At 30.3% G+C, this 16,247-nt stretch overlaps 1 long non-coding RNA gene across 1 annotated transcript in view; it reads right to left on the reverse strand.

Moving 5' to 3' along the window:
* LOC142318908 (uncharacterized) overlaps positions 1–16,247 on the reverse strand; it is a 209,996-nt gene that overhangs the window by 137,635 nt on the left and 56,114 nt on the right. Inside the window, exon 2 of the long non-coding RNA XR_012755075.1 lies at positions 14,724–15,059. This is a non-coding gene — a long non-coding RNA (uncharacterized LOC142318908). The remainder of the gene's footprint in view (positions 1–14,723; positions 15,060–16,247) is intronic.

Here is a 16,247-nt window from a genome sequence, read left to right on the forward strand (position 1 = left end):
GGTTCCTCAAGCGATGATAATGCTGCAAAAGAACTACAGAGAACATAAATCTATCTAACCTGAACCTCCGGGTCCACCATTAGATACTGCTTCACAGGATGAGATGAATGATTTGTAGCGTGTGTGAATACGCTATGACTGACCGGGATTCGAACCAGGGACCTCCGGATGAAAGGCCGAGGATAAATCTATCCTTTAGGGATCTTTTGTGTCACATTTTAATTCAACGTGATTGCATTACCGCAGTCTGCCATTGATTGCGAACATCCGCGTTCTTCCGGGACGCTGATTGCCGTTCAAATACTGCATTCCTAGTTGTCAATCAAAATCCAGCACATACAGCGTTACGCACTTGTGAAGTAACAACCCTTCGCGCATCAGGCTGACTCAATGTTAAAAACAGCAAATTTTAATGCAGTTTATGGTTAAACCCTACTCCGGTGCAGTCACTAGACTCCATCCAGTAGATTTACTGCGCAACATAAGAGTCCCTCAAAAATTAACAACAAATTACGCGAATCTAACCCAGCTCCGGGTTAACATCGCTTCGTGATTAATACAATGGACTTGCGGCAGAGGCAAATCAAATCGGGAGACATCATCCATAATGTCTGATTGAAACATGAAACGACCCAAGCACTACATAGCTCTACTATTTCATAACTGCAATCTTCCTGCCTATTCTAAGAGATAAAGGCAACCGCTATTCGAACAAGTCCAACCACATTCGTCTGAAACATAGTTTACGTTTGAATCTCGACGTTTCTGGGTGCTAACAGTCACCCGTATACCAGAACTCGGCTTTTATATATATCAGCTTTATATTATACTATATATTTATACTTAATATTATATCAGCTTTCTTACACGGATCAGCCGCAGGTCGTTAAGCCGAAAAACTTCCCGATTTTAGTTCCCTACAGGAACAGCGTTACGGATTGATCGAGCCATTGATTTAACACGTAGATCGCATAAAATATTATTTTCTATTAGAGAATAAAAAAATATTAAGGAAGTAGTACACTAATTACATTAGGACAATATACATCGATGTAACCGCAAATTCCATTACCAAAGAAATTCATGAAAACTGGAAGGTTTAAAAAGTTTTATTTTGAGTTAGTCAATTCGGGATGCAGTCGTGCCAAAGTAAAAAAAATAATGTATAGGGTTTTAACCTATAGGAATAACTTTATCTATAATGAGGTAAACGTACATCCAAATCCGGCTGAAATCATGTGATTTTGCAAGAGGTATTAGCTATATAATAACTGAAAAACCAAAACTGGTGTAGGTAAAATCATTTATTTGATCACATAATCAACAACACCTTGACGATCATCTATTGTTACACTATTTATTATTTTTCTTAATGTCGTAATAAATTTATTAACTGCAAAAAATGTGTTTGCATACTTAAGATAAAGATAAATGGTTTAGGCGTCTACATTTTTTTCGCCTTAAATAGAATACTAAATGGATAAATTACAAGTTGTATAAAAAAAATCATTCAGAAAATATGTGTTAAATATTTTGTGAAGATAAAATTATGCAGTTATTAATATTTATCTATATTTGATATTATTAATGAACCTGTGAATTTAATTGAAAAAGGCTTTGCTCTGACATATATAAATCTTAGTTAAATAAAAAGTAGACTATTATCGGTAAGAACCGATATTTTCTTAAAATATTTAAAAGGTTCTTAAATGAAATTAAAATGATTGCATTGATGTACTGTAATTTAACAGTTATAAGATAAGATTAAATTTCAGCGAGTTTAAGTTCAAAGGAATGCCTCCAGCAACTCTCTTTACCATTTATATTATATGCGCCTTTTAGAACCTTTTAGAACACCAAGAAAAAACTGATTAGAAAAAAGATATCAGATTAAATGACAGATTTTCTCTTAATATGCTAAAGCTTCGGAAATTTTATAATTATTATAATACGTAAGTTACTTTATATTATTGAACAGTATTGCATTATTTAAATTTTTTATTTAGAGTAGAAAATTTTAAACTGATAATATAGTAAACAATCGTATATAAAATCTATCATCTTTTCGGAATATTAAAGTAAAATTAATTTTTAAAATCGTTGGGAAGATAAAAAAAATCGTTGACATTCTTGAGAAATCTTTGTTGTTATTATAATTGCTATTTACTTCTTGGTAGATAATCTTCATAACTATATTATTGTAGATAATTTACCATGAGACACAATGTCCTCCCAAACATGACTAAGTCATTCATTATCAAGAATAACTAGAATTTCATGCCAATTTAGGTAATTACCTAAAAAACGTCTGGTAGCTACTTTAGACTAAGGTTTACTACGGAAATAGGAGTGAAGTGGTTTCCCCCGTTTCCTTCGTCACTGAACCAAATATCTTGTTTGGAAATTAGTATGCCAATCATAAGGAGATGGATCATAAGAAACAACCTTTCAGAACTTGTGGCGAACCACAATAAAACTGAAGAGGAACTGACTGACGTAGAAGGAAGAAAGAACAAAGGTGGAGAAGTGGCGCGAAGTACTATACTACGTACGAACATTGATCTGAACTGCTACTTATCAAATCAAATCATATTTCCAATCCTGATAAATCATCATCGCTTATACCGTCTTAAGTAATATTTAAATCACAATCATCACTTAAATCACAATTATTGCTACCACCATTTACGTTAATAACGACATTTTCAAGGGTATAACCAATTAAAGGTTCTGAAACAAATAAGATGTTTTTATTTTCTTGACCTGGTCGCACCTTGATTTCCATTCGGTATTCGTAATTGAATTTGCTCGCTCTTCAATTAATGTAATAGCATCATCTAATTTAAAATTATTTTTTTCGCGACATAGATACTCTTTTAAACCAATGAAATTTTTTTTAATCTGATTTAATTTGGGGGAATAAGAAGGTAATCTCAAGACACTGTGATCTTTCTCAGGTAAAACTGAATAGATTTTAAATAATGTATAACACGCTGCTTATGCACTTAACCAGTACAGTTCTGGTTTCAACACTGTACTCAAAAATGAAATATTATTTTATATAAGCCATTCAATCATGGCTGTTTTTTTTCGCACGCTCTAGGGTACGAACCAAAGTTGAGTAAAGTAAGGGAAGCAGGACTAAATTTCGTTGTTGCGAACTACATTTTTTGTGGTATGTTGTGTTTGAACTTGCCTCGAATTTCGAGACATTCACAGGAATTGGCTCAATAAAAGCAAAACTAGGCGCAGGGTTTGTGCTTCTGCGAACTCTGTTAGCTAGTTCAAAGGGAAACGATGTAGGACATTCAAGATGTCCGGACGAGGCCTACAGCGAAGGCAATAAGCTGAGTTATTAAATTACCGATGTAAATGTCTACCGAGGCATTTAAATCGGTGGCATCCCAATGAGGCCAGGCTTATTACTATGAGACGTTTTTGAAAGACGACTCCCGTGTTAAAGCCCATCAGGAAAAGGAACGTGGGTGGGGTGGCAACCGGAACGGCACTAGACGGGTGTCTTCAAATACGGGGTTGGGATATTTTATCGCGTGCTCGAATTCGGAGTGCAGTTAGGTGCACGTTATGGTGCACCTAAGCATTGCCTACGACGATGACTGACTTCAAGTGAAGATTAGAAATTAATTTCTGTTTTACCCATCGCTCGTAATTAATAGTATTCATATTTTCATGGTAATCTCCTATTTTTATAACAGATTTAAATATTCGAAATACATTCTTGACAAAACCATTTTCAGAACCGGCTTAAACAATACAAGCACGGTAACAGCAACGTTGCGGTTGAGCAGTCACTCTACGATATTGGTTTGGTATGTCTGGGATGTACATAGCATTCCCGTGTTTATATAGTCTGTTCTGGTTATAATATTCTTTGATAGCTCTTAATCAACGTAATCTCAGTTCCCGATTTTCTAATTTTTTTACTAAAGTTTTTCTATTATTATATCCACATCATTTGAAAAAAAATCATTGATAATGCGCTACAAGACCATCAGCTTCCTTGAAAATTGATTTCCTCTTTCACGACCGTAATTAGCGATCAAAGAGAATGCGTTCACCTTTGTCAATGCGAAAATTATAAATCGTTTCACGAATGACACTTTTATCAAAGTTAACCACAGACGTTTAAAGTGAAATTACCATAATATCCTACGTTAAACTTATTGTAATGAAAAGAAACAGAATCCATTAAAAAGAGAAAATGTAAAAATTAAAAAATTATAACAACGCCGATATTTTTCGTAAGTAAAACACAATACGATGTTTTCATAAAACTAATGTAATAAACAGTAACAAACACACTACAATTCGAAGAAACAACGAATGCATAACCCCACCACCGAAAATTTGATCGTCTATAGAAATGCTTCAAGGACAAACTTATTGTGGTTTGCAACAATATCTACTTTCTACGGATGGCTGTTTAATACGTGTACTAAAATAAATTATCTTTATAGCATGCCTTTAATCAGTTTATTATAAAATCATTTATCGGAAATGTTCTGCTTCAATGCTAAGTAAAAATACACTAATCTTCGAATGGATTGTAGGCAGAGGGGAACCTAGGGGTCCTTAATATTTCTGTACGGGGGTTATTTGTCTCACGCCTCATGTGGGTCATGTCTCATTCTTCGGAGGGTAGATCAATTTTCTCACCACTTCTTTTTTTCTTTGTCCATGGTACAACGGTACCATGAGATTAGATTTGATCCTTTTAGATCCTTTATTCTAAGATGCCATGATCTGATTGATAGAGTCAACCATCCTTAAAGTAATTTCATAGGGAATGTGGTTGCAAACAAACTCACAGACTCAGTTTCAGTCCTATGGTAGGGCGATAACGGGGAAAGATTCCTTTTAAATTCTTAATTATAATTCAAAATATTTACATTGAATTTTTTCCATACATATAATAAAAATATTATTATAATTACTTTTTTATTAATTTGGTCACGATTTTTTCTTTTTAATCCTAAACAGTTTTACTGAAATAATAAGTAATACTCAATAAAATTGCAAAACCCTTTATAGAGCAAGTTTATAAAAACGTATAAAAAATGGTCTGAGTCTCTGTAGTGGAAAATCTACTTTGGGATATACTAGCCGAGAGGGTGGATTTCAACATACGACATAATCAATTAAAAAATAACACCGCTTTGGATAAAAAATATATATTTGTTATTTTATCAATTTTTCGTTGTTGAAGCAATTGCACAGCTTTGAAGCTTTTATGAATATGGAAATGGAGAAAATAATACGCATATTACTTTTCCCCTTATATAATTATTCTAGGTATTTTAAAAAAGGAAAGTATGGTGAATATGAAAAAAATGGGGTATCGGGTTTTTTTAAATCTTTACGTTTTACGGTTCAACTAGTTCATCAAAACAAAAAAAAAAATATATATATATATATATATATATATATATATATATATATATATGTATGTTTGTCTGCACGTACGTAGGTCGCACTGCTTGGGCTTTAATCTCAGGATTGACCAAACCGATTTGATTCAAATATTTCTATAAATGGGGTATTGATCATAATCATATTTTTTTATCAAAATTCGTTTAAAGGATGGAAGAAAACCATTTTTGGAAAAGCAATTTCGATTTTCTTCAGAGGCTGTTTAGAGAAAACTTTATTAAACAAAATTTGTTGCCTACAACGCATATATAAAAAATCCAAACAAAAACTTCTCAAAAATCAACCCTTCAACTCTTACAATTGAAATATATGCTTTCTGTTCTTTTTTCTATCGCCCTTCGGTATAAATATTTTCAATAATTTTTTGATATTATACTTGAGTTATCAAGAAATGTATACAATTTTTTTTTTTAAATTATAGACCCCGGTCCTAAAATTTAGATAATTTTTTGGAAATCATTTTTCCTCTATTGAAAGGGGTAATAGATTTACCCTAAACTTTACTTAACCAAATTTGTTAAATTTAATCTACCTTTTCAAAAAAATTATTCCCCATCCCTTAAAAATATATACTTTTTAATTTTTTTTTTTTTGTTTTTAGCTTTTTAAAATGTTTGTTATTAATGGACGGGAGAGTCATACTTTTTTTTGTTTTTTTTTACTTTGCACACTCGAAGTATGTCAAACGGTTTTTTTTTACAAAGGGGTTAAGTATTTAAAAAAAAAAAAAACATTTTTTTCTTAATAAATTCGATTAAAATTATTATTTTTTTCTTTCGTACGCAATAAATAATTAAAATTACTAGAAAAAAAATAAGTTTATGCATATACATATATACTCGTAATTCAATGTTTTCTAAACAAAATCACTAGTTACGGTTAAAAAGCACCTGCAAATTTATCGTCCAGATATAGCTAACGTTTGTTATATACTGTCTAAAAAAAATTGTTTTATTCTATTTTCTCATTTTTATGGATTCTTTAAAAACAACGTTTACGTTCCGTCTCGCTGTTTATTATAATTTTACATGGTGCAGAACTACAAAAGCTTTAGAAAGACCGTCTTTAAAAAAAAAAGTAGTTAAGTAAAAAAGATACGTAATATGATATGGGTAAAAGATCCGCAGAAAATATAAAGATCCGTTCTAGAAAAAAAAAAACTGCAGTTATAAAAACGAATGAGAATTTTTTTAATATTATGCTTGTTATATTTTAAAACTGAACTTTTAAAATGAACTCTTTTATCCTTTATTCCTTATTATTTTATGAAAATAAAAAGATAACTCCTGATCTGAAAAGGTAACTCATCAATGTGATGTGATCATCACTTTGCAGTCTGTTCAACCTAACACCGAAGGTTTTATATTTACACGAAAACCTCAATTAGAATATGCACTCAGATCATTACTTGACTGAATCTTTAAATACAAAAAATAATATCCTCATGCCAACAAAACAAGTGTTGATCGCTACGACAATTTTGTTCTACAATTCAATTTACTCAAAGTCCTCTTGATTTATTTAAAAATCAAGAACAAATTCACAAATTTAATAAGCTTCTAATAAAAATATACCCTATCTCTCTCTGTTCTCGTCCGCTTTCGGGAGCGAGGTCAATGCCTACACCCTCCCACATTGTAGCTCAATCACAGAGTTCTCCACACATCCATTCTAACAGAGAATATCTCGGGCTTACCGGGGCTCGATGCCAAAACGCCTATCTTGGCAAAGTAAGCATCCAGAAGTGCTCCTTGTCAACCCGGTTACTATCTATACATCTATAACTGCATCAAACCCTCTCAGCCACCCTTCGCAGGGCTAAGAATTTACAGAAGTAAGAAACTACGTTCCCTTTCGGTTTTATAATTAACTTATAGATTAAAAGCAGAATTGATCCTCGTAACCTCTCTAGATACTTTGATACGTTCAGCTTAGTACCTGGGGCGGACACATAAGACATGGCATATGTCATCAATGGTCTTACACTACGGACAAAAGCCTGAATTAATCATACAAAATCGGGCCAACCTATTTCGAAACGGAACATGTTAAACCTGTGAACAGTAAATAACCGCATACCTGAGTTGATAACGATGATATATGTGACATGTAAATCAGGTACAATCTTGTACAGACTCAAGCCGACCATTCCTGAGATTTCCATTCTTATTTAGGCTAACCTATTCTGGTGTATAAATATTTTTTGCATCTTGTGTATTTATATAATTTTCTATAGCGTTAATTAATGGTACTTAAAATATTACTCGACTGGCTATTTGTTTAGAATCAGTAGGCCTTAAGCAGTATTAGAATTATTTTTTTTTTATAAGGAAGAATTTCTTTAATTTTATTGTACTTTATGTATTAAAAAAACTGTTCAAAAAAAAACATACATAGAAATTTTATTTAAAATCTAAACCTAGTTGGCCATTCCTATTATTTAGCAATCACCATCAATAGACGGCGGAAAATGCAACGGAAATAGAAAATTAATAAATGGAAAAAAAATACATATAAAATGAGAGATAAACAGCACATAGTATACTCTAAAAAATGAGTTTTTTTAGCAGAGACTTTTTAATGTAAAAATAAAAATTAAAAAAAAATCCTTTCGGCAAGCCGGAAGGCGGAGATGGATTTCACCGGTGTTAAGTAGGGGACGAAAAAGATTTCCAACTTAAACTTAAGAAAAACTTTAAATTTACTCAATATGACAATGGTTGCATGTGAAATAAGTTTCACATGTTTAGCATACGAGAAGCCCCCATCTTCATAAAAATCCAGCAATATTTTGGTTATCCCTTTTCGTTAGGGTTTGGGGGATGTGAAACTCGAAGATATGTCGAAATTTTCCGGAAGTAGAATCATGATACCCATTACAACAGGTAGATTTCTTATGAAATCTACCTAAAAGTGTTAAAAGTTTAACGTGTTTAACGTCTTTTTATAAGTATGGCACGGGTAGAAATTTGTAAAGTTTACTCTGATAATTTCTTATTACTATAACACAATACCAACATCGCTTTCTTTATTTGACATGAAAATCCTTATTACCTACATTGTAAAAAATATATCGTGTATCGTATCGTGTTACAAGCTAATTTTGCTCCTCATCATAGAAGCATTGTTTGTAAATTACATTTTCAACTGAAATAGAATAGTAATGGACATGCAAACATATATATATATATATATATATAGTGATATGTTTATAATTACGTTTTATCATTTTTAGGCTTTAAGTTTTAGGCTCTTACCCAAAGAATCGTAGGAACTTTAAACGAATTCGATATTTTACTTAATAAGAAAGTTATAGCGATATTTTTCGAAATAGCCCCCCATTCCACCCCCTGGTCCGATTTTTTCCATTAAGGAACTGGACTGAAATTTTGGATCGTTATATTTTATGTATAAATTTGAAAGTGATTGACCCAAAATTACGGCTGTTATCCTGTCCACAAGAAAGTGAAGTATATATATATATATATATATATAAAAATGTATATGTTACTTTTGAACTGACGGTAGTTTTGGGGTCTGGGAGATGTGAAACGAGAAGATATGTCGCAATTTTTCGAAAGTCGAATCAAGGTACCCATTACAATAGGTAGTAGCTTTCTTATGAAATCTACCAAAAATAAATAATAATAAATATTAAATGCGAGATAAACAGCACTTATTTAACGCTAAAAATTTAGTTTTATAGCAGGTTTTTTTCAAGTAAAATGCAAATAACTGTTATAGTTTCAGATGATCCCAGTAGAAAGAGTAAATTTAGCTTAAAACAACCATCATTTAAACATTTAAAACGATTTATTTAAACAATTTTGTTATTTTTTTAATTCCCAGCTTTATTGTTATTACTATAGCAGCATACCTAAAAGGAAAAGTATAGCAATCGGCAAAATTTTGGGTGTCAAAGTTGTAGACGTTTTAAGAACCCCTTAATCCAAAAACTGATGTGGACACTACATGACTTCTTTGTACGTCTATTAAATTACATATACACATTTTTTTTTTTAAATGAAAAGTACATTAAATTTTACTTCATTAATAACTTCTAATATATTTTAATTTTTTTAAATTTTAATGTTATTATTCAATTATTTATTTTAAAAACTTTTTTACAATCACAGGTTAATAAATCAATATATTTAAATTTAAAAAAAAATTAAAAAAGGGAGATTAAGTCTGATTCGAACCGATGTGGCCTTCCTTTGTAATATCCAAACACTTCATTAATTAAAATTTTATTTGGCTATAACTCTGGAACCAATGAAAATAAGTAACACTTAGGATGTATCATTGAAAAGCTTTCAATGAGAACTTATTACTGCAGTTAAGAAAAAATCCAATTCCAAATTTGGATTTTGGACTTTTTTCAACACTTCTGGTTCAGCCGATTGCAATCAAAAGGGTAGCTGTACAACTAGATGTTAAAACAATTCAAATCCAAAATTTCAAAACCCTACGGCTAATCGTTTTTGAGTTATGCGAGATACCTACGTACGTACGTCATGCCGAAACTGATTCAGGGATGATCAAAATGGATATTTCCGTTAAAATTTGTAAACTGAAATTTTTCGCGATCATAATACTTCCTTGACTTTGTCAAAGGAAGTAAAAAAAACACAAACTTATAGATAGAAATTTCCCGCAGATATACTTACATATGTTAGTCTGTATTTAAATTAATATCTCTGAACTGGCTCAACATAAATTTTTCGAATATCACAAAATTTCATTGTAATATTGATCGCATTAATTTTTGAACAAAATTAAAAATGGGAGGGATAATTTTCCCCAGTTTTAATTTTTGTAGTGGTAAAAGTAAAATTAGGTTTAGAACGATAACAATTTAATAATTTAACATTATATCTAAACAGTTTTTCCCTGATATCTCTAAAAAACGTATACCAAAGTTGAAATTTGCCACAAGTATTTGGCTACATACATTCTAATTCTAACATAATTTTCAAGCTACGGATGAAAAGGCATCACAGTACCCAAACTGGGTAAGCGAAGATTTTTAACGCAAGCTTCGGTTTGGGGAATCAACTGAGAAAAAATTAGCGTTACCTGGTATCTGATTCCCTCACTTTGCCTACCACGTGCTATATAAGATACAAACACGCGTGTTCGGTAAGCGCACGCGCTCTCTCTCTCTCTCTCTCTCTCACTCTTATACATGGTATGCGTATACGCGTGAAATAAATGTAAATGAATATTTTTTATGAACAATGTATGTGTATTTCATTGTTAATTCATGTTACTTATTAATAAAAAGTCTTATCGTTTGTGTATATTGCATATGCATTATTTTGCACCATTAATAATTCATACAATATTGCGTAACACGCTTCCGTCGAGTGTCTACGCACCGACGCACTGGTTTTTGTTTTTTATAAAATCATTTCTTTTTTTTAGCCTTGCTAAATAACAATGGCCAAATTGTACCAAAATAATTGAAGTCAAATACTCATATTTATTAATCCAATAAATAAAATCTTAAGCCAAAGAAACATGGGCGGATGAATAAGACTCGTACTTAAAATATCAATTTCTAACTTGATTTAAAATCCATTTGTATTTAGTATTAATGTAGACGACGTGGGAATTTTCAGAACAGGTGTATCCAGTGGGGCCCGACCTAAGAGTTTGAAAAAGTTTTTGAATATTTTATGTTTTGAAAGATATCAACATATCTTAAAATTTCTGATTGTTTTTCTGTTTTTGAAAGTAAGGTTGTAATAAGAAAGTCGAATAGGATCAAACCTTTTGATTTATCGTAGTAATTTTATTCTATATACAGTAAAACATTGCTAATATAAACGTCTTTTGGTCAAGGGTATCTACTGGGATTAACAATTTTTTACTAAGAATTTCGATATTATTCACAATTACTTTTAATAATGAATAATTTTTAAGATAAAAACGTACTTTGATCAATAGGAAATTTTTTACCCTTTATTTTTTCTTTTTGTTTCTCATGTGTGCTTTAAATATTGTAAAGTTATGTTTAAAAAAACAATAGCATATTTTTGAAATAAAAATTTGTCAAGAAAATTATACAACCATTTTTTTTCTTTTCTTTTACATAATTATAGTAAAAAAAGCTTTTTCAATACACGTAAATAAATTTTTTAAAATGTAATTTTATACAACTCCATTAAAAGATAAAGGGCATAAATACAGCGTACCAAAAATGTTCATTTAAAAGGGAATGGATCTTATCTTGTACGTAGCGTTTCATGCAATCTACCCATTTATTTGAGACAGTAACAGTAAGTTATGAATATAGAGATGAATATGTATAAATGTAAGCTATGAATATTAGATAGCCAACTCACCTACCAGGTAATTAGTTAAGCACAACACAGTGCACGGATAGCTAATAAGTATAAAACTATGCAGTTTTATACTGAAAGTTGTAATTAATATTTATGTTTTAGTAATAGCTAGTCAACGTTACTAGTCTTAAAAATGATTTAGTGTTAGAGATTATTTATTGTACCAGGGGTTCAATGAGATGTAATGAAAATAGTTTAAATGAAGTAGAAGTTCCATATCCTTGTAAAAAGGTACCGGACAATGTTCAATGGTACATAAATAGGGATGATTGTTTGAATACGTACGTCATCCTCTTCAACTTCCAAAAAGGGAAGTACGAAGGAGTCAAGTACTCCTGCTATGTCAACTCGTCTAAAACAACATTATTCTTGCCAAATTAGCTCGAAGTGGTAACCATTTTTCCAAAAAAAATACCTACAGGTGACTAGTGTAACATATAAAGTAATAATAGAGAATGAAAACCTATGTATTTTTCATTCGAGATTTTTATTAGTTTGTTGTTGTTTATAGATGTTTAGAGTCGAAAAAATTATATTTTTCAGCTATTTTTCGCGTCTATAATCAAAAGTGAATTCCTATAAAAAAAAAAATTATGTAAAGTTGTAGATCTTTCAAAAACCTGCAATATGAGCCATGGTATTAAAATTTGATAATTCATTGACGAGATAATTGCAAATAAAACGCCCCAAAAAACCTTATCCTCTATATATATATATATATATAAATGAAAGCTTGTTTGTTTGTCCCGTATGTGTTCCTATACCATTCATTCGATTGCGATGAAACTTGCCCGTGCATGCCCGCACAGGTTTCTAAATTAGTTTTAACCGCTAGGTGGCGCTGGGGTGGAGATATTGGGAAAGTTTGTACTTATGTTCCGATTTGGCTCATATTCGCAATATGCATTAGTTACGTGAAAAGAAAAGTTTTTCTAAAAACTATGCCCCGAAAAAAGCGCCGGTGTAGAGATATTTACGAAACGTCAAATATACAAATAGACTTTCTTCTTCTATATATATAAAAGGTTCGTATGTGTGTTCGCTATAATATATATATACACTCAAATCTAACAATAGCGGAGCATTACCGGGTCTGATAGTTTTTTAATAAAGAACTGCTTTTACAGCAATTAGTATATTGCTTTGATTTAGTTTTTCAAAATTGAAATTTTTATTTTCACATGAGGTTATTTTGCAGCTTTACTCTATCCTAGGTGATCGTCCTACAGAGGGTATTTAGGTTTAATGTTCATTTCTAATATGGTAAAACGTCTTCAAGAAACATGTAGGTTGTTTTTTTCTATAACTCTTCTCTTTCTTTGAACTTGTTGATTTTTAAATATTCGGAAAGCTGGCCAATTACACCAATTTAAAAAAAACGAAAGTAGTCCCACTAGTAAACCCAGATAATTTTTATTTTTAAAAACACTGCGGTCATAAGTTATAAAAAACTTTGTTTATGATTGAAAGACTAATAAGAGTAAAACTGCACTGCAAAATGACCGCCTGTGGGAGTAACAATTTCAATTTTGATAAACTATTTAACTTTTTGGGCTGAAATTTGGACTCAGATTTTCCAGAAAAATCAGAGCAATATACATGCTGTTGCAAAAATTATTGTTTATTGAAATATATGGTTTTTTGGGCGTTTTTTTTTCAATTAGCTCAGCAACAGATTATCGAATTTTAATCTACTACGGCTCATATTGTAGGTTTTTGAAACGCCTATAATTTTCCATAAAAACATTTTTTCGATAGGAATTCAACTTTACATTAGACGCGAAAACCCGCTGAAAATGTCATTTTTTCAAATTTAAGCATCTATTAACAAAAAACTAAGGAAAATCTCAAGTGGAAAACATATAGGTCTCATTCTCTATTATTACTTTACATTAAACTGCAATTAAAACTTTGCAATTAGCACAGCAACAGATTTCGAATTTTAATAATTTTCTTGTTACACCTAGTCACTCACTATCTGCTGGTATTTTATGCATTTTAAAATCATGTAGTTCAGGTAATATAGTTGTCTCTATGAATAAGAAAAAAAAAATATTTATTATATATTTAAATAAATAAATCATTAATAATATTAATAATTAACTAGTTATTACTATTTATAATCTACAATCAATAAAAAAGATTAGCTTGTTAAATTATATTACTAATTTGTATTTATTTATTATTCTTGTTAATTAATTTTATCCATAAATTAAAATCAATTAAAAAATTTCGCTAAAAAATTCTTCTGAAAAAATAATAGACAAAGCTAACAAGAGTAGGAAGTATTCTAGTAGTACAAGATAAAAATAACTGAGTAAATAAATAGAAAAATAATATTAAGTACAAATTACATATGAAACTTAAAAAGTAAAATAAATAAATAAAAAATGAAACATGATGAAAGAGATTCAATAAACAGAAAAAACTATCGAAGAATGTAAATACAAAAATAGTTTTAGAATTCGTTAAGCATAGCGTTACATAAAAAGATTAGTAAGGAAAAAATACGAGAAGCACAGTTATAAAAAAAATATTTGATATGCCCACTAAATAGTCTAAATAATGATAAAAAATCATATTATTTGAAAGATAATATGTATGTATGTATATGTGAGCGTGTGTGTTTGTATGAATACGTACAAAGATTAGAATGCTGTAATTTTACTATGTAAGTACAAAAAGACATAAAATTCAACTAAATTGCCCAAATCACACTTGATCTGGATAAGTAATAAAGAATACATTTTAAACCGAACGTAAAATAAAAAATCGCAATAAAATAAGAATATTAGAAAAAAAGCTCGGGATGCACAGAATGATTTAGCAAAATATTTACTATTACAACAACAGTCATATTTTCAAGAAGTCGATTTTTATCTTATTACTCGTACATATTATATTACTACGTGAGATGTTTACCTTGAGCAAGAGGTGCAGCGGAGGACTAACAGGAGGCCTTTTCTTCTCTGGAGGACCACAGAAACATGCTTGTAACCAGGATGTCATGTTGCTGTTAAAGATGATCAGCTTAATACGACTACTCACTATTAACTTATATAATTGAACATTTTTCAACGTCTAGTATTTGTATTATAATTATTTAATTCGTTTTCAACAGATATAGTATTATATTTTATATTCACTATTCACCACACCGATTGTATAATGAAAAAGTTTTATTTATCACTCTTAATCCTATTTATTAAAATATATAAACGGGAAAGAGTGTTTATAGTTTTTCCAAAAAAAAAAACACTGAAATTAAAAAAAAAGAATATATATAGCAAAATGAAATGTAAAAAAACATAATCTATAATCTTACATTAATTACCCTTTTTAAATACTTTTTTTTAATTTACCAAGTCGGAGAACGTTTTCATGTGATTATGCGAATACTTTAGTAACAACTAGTGCCAAAATTTAATTTAAAATTCACATATACACTACAACATGAAATATTCATAGCCACATAACACTGGTGTAATTTTTATTAGGTTGTACAGATTACATAAAATAAAATATTAAAAATTTACAACAGAATGCACTCAAATTCCGTAATGTTTTTTATTGCTGTTCATTTTTTTCAAGTTCTGAAAAAATATTGCATTTTTGAATAAGATATTGCCTATTATAAATACGCAAACTGAAATGTAGGGTTGTTGTTTTTTAATGTAAATTTGTAATTATTATTACATTATTTTTTTATAAATTGCATTCCTGATCAGAAAATTGCATGCTCCACTATTCTCTAGATAGGGCAGCTGATTTTATCCAGAAGAGTTTTAACCAGAAAACCAATTTCAGTTTTCTCATGTATGATGCAATGTATGAGAAAATGTAACAAAGTTATAGGTTATTACTTCCTTTTCTGTAACTTACAATGTCTTTTTTTTTCATGTTTGTCCTAAAATCTTGCATCCTTGATCACGGAGTTCGTTAGAACTTTGGCCGGTTTGAGTTTGCAGACGGCGAAGTCAACGAACTACGTTTACAGTTCTAGACATAATCTAATCTAAAAGTGAAATGAGAATGGGGAAAAAATTAAAAAGTAAGCGTGAAAACATTATATTTCAGTTCAATTAGATTTATAATAAAGAATACTTTCAAAAAATATCTCTTTGTTAGACAACGTTTTTTTTTACATTTGATGAACCGCGGGAATCGAATGTCATTTTATTTATTTTTTACGGTGACTTTACGAATCGCCCCGCTAGATAGCAGTACTTCATAGTACTAGGTAGCCTAGAAAAACTTTGTAATGCACTTGAAATAATAAAATTTAAAAGAAAATACACTAACAAAACTCAGTGATATCCAAAAAAATTACAATGAAATTATAAACCGTACGATAAGGTTAAGGTCTTGCAGATATCATTTCTTCCGCTTAAAAAACAAACATTTCTATAATATAAATGAAACTGTTTTTAACAAAATGATACCGAT

Source organism: Lycorma delicatula, chromosome 2, assembly GCF_047948215.1.
Source record: "Lycorma delicatula isolate Av1 chromosome 2, ASM4794821v1, whole genome shotgun sequence".
In the NCBI taxonomy this organism is placed as follows: domain Eukaryota; kingdom Metazoa; phylum Arthropoda; class Insecta; order Hemiptera; family Fulgoridae; genus Lycorma; species Lycorma delicatula.